The sequence below is a fragment of the Corapipo altera genome, unplaced genomic scaffold (genome assembly GCF_003945725.1).
Source record: "Corapipo altera isolate COAL_440 unplaced genomic scaffold, ASM394572v1 61518, whole genome shotgun sequence".
Taxonomy (NCBI): Eukaryota; Metazoa; Chordata; class Aves; order Passeriformes; family Pipridae; genus Corapipo; species Corapipo altera.
The window spans coordinates 2,245-4,036 of record NW_020887407.1 but is presented as its reverse complement, the minus strand read 5'-3'; the positions used below and the strand labels follow the sequence as shown (position 1 = coordinate 4,036).

At 57.3% G+C, this 1,792-nt stretch overlaps 1 long non-coding RNA gene across 1 annotated transcript; it reads right to left on the bottom strand.

Moving 5' to 3' along the window:
* Nucleotides 1-1,174: 1,174 nt before the first annotated feature.
* On the bottom strand, nucleotides 1,175-1,522 carry LOC113941608. The gene is made up of 2 exons (XR_003525719.1): nucleotides 1,403-1,522; nucleotides 1,175-1,310 (listed from the first exon to the last, which is right to left on the bottom strand). It is a non-coding gene; the product is annotated as an uncharacterized LOC113941608 (long non-coding RNA).
* Nucleotides 1,523-1,792: the final 270 nt, after the last annotated feature.

The following is a 1,792-nucleotide window of genomic DNA, read 5'->3' as shown; positions in this document are numbered from 1 at the left end:
AGGCCCCAAGGAGGTCTCCCCACAGCCTTTTCTTCTGCAGGCTGAAGAGCCCCCACTCTCAGCCTGTCTCCATCCGAGAGGTGCTGCAGCCCTCTGATCCCCTGGGTGGCCTCCTCTGGAAGTGCCCCAAGAGGTCCGTGTCTTTGCTGTGCTGAGGAGCCCATGGAGCTGCAGGAGATGCCAGGGCTGGCAGGGGAATCCCCCCAAGCCATTGCCATTGCGGGTGGGTGCGTTGCAGACAGCCAGAGGAGCCCAGAGCTGGAGGCAGCACTGCAGGAGGGGTCTCAGCTGAGCAGAGCAGAGGGGCAGAACCCCCCTCCCCTGCTGCCCACGCTGTGGGATGAGCCCAGGACACGGGGGGTTGTGGGCTGTGAGCTCCCACTGCTGGCTCACATCCTGCTTTTCATCCCCCACTATCCCCATGGCCTTGCATGCAGGGCTGCTCTCCATCTCTTCAGCCCCGAGCCTGTCCCTTGAGATCTGGGGGCATTTGACACCCACTGGCCCCTTTGATCCTCTTTCCATCCCTCCCAGAGCACAGGGGAGGTCCAGGGGCTCCAGGAACTGCCCTGTGTGCCCCTTGCCTGTCCCAGCCCCCAGCAGAGACATTCCAGGATGTCCCAACCTGCACTGCTCAGGATGCACATGGAGGGGGTGAAGGGGATCTCGTGTGCAGAGACCCCCAGGAGCCCCCTGAGCCTCTCTGCTCATGGCAGGGGTGCAGCCAGAGAGGCACTGGGTGTGCAGGGGCTGGAGAAGGGAGGGGACATGGACACGGGAATGCAGGCACAGAGATGGGAACACACCCATGGAGATGGGAACACACACACGGAGATGGGAACACACACACGGAGATGGGAACACACCCATGGAGATGGAAACACACCCATGGAGATGGGAACACACACATGGAGATGGGAACACACACGTGGAGATGGAAACACACCCATGGAGATGGGAACACACACACGGAGATGGGAACACACACACACACATGGAGATGGAAACACACCCATGGAGATGGGAACACACACGTGGAGATGGGAACACACACATGGAGATGGGAACACACACACATGGAGATGGGAACACACACACAGAGATGGGAACACACCCATGGAGATGGGAACACACACATGAAGTTGGGAACACACACACACAAAATCAAGCAGAGTAGCTTTGCTGAAGGGATTTATTGATCATTCAGGGGAAATGGCCCTGGGCTCTGAGGGAAATCAGGGGGTTCTTCCAGGGATGATCATCTCCTCATGCCGCTGGAGGGGGACAGGGCACGGGTGTCACCACCAGTCCTGAAAGACAGAGCCCAAATTGTCACCCCCAAAGTCCACTGCAACACGAGAGGGGCCTTGTCCTGACCCCTCTCCCTGCAGGCACTGCTCACCTCAGACAGCCACGGATGCAGCTGTCAGTGTAGAGTTGTGACGGCCGATAAACATACAAGGAGTCAGTTGTGTGCAGGAAAGATCTCTCCTTCCTCTTTATTTTCTCATCTGCTTTTTTATACCCCTTGCTAGCAGCAAGCAGTGTCCTTATTTTAGGTAAGCAAGCAGCAGCCATTTCATTGGCTGGGTTCTATGGGCGATACATTTGGCAAAGCTCAAGGACCCTCCCAAGCCTCCAAAAATTAAAGGGAACCCTCCCGATCCCCCCAAAATTAAGGGGACCCTCCTGAGCTCCCAAAAATTAAAGGGATCCTCCTGACCCTCCCCAAAATTAAGGGGATCCTCCCCCTGGGTCCCCCAAACTCACCCTTCCCGGTTTTTGGGGCTCC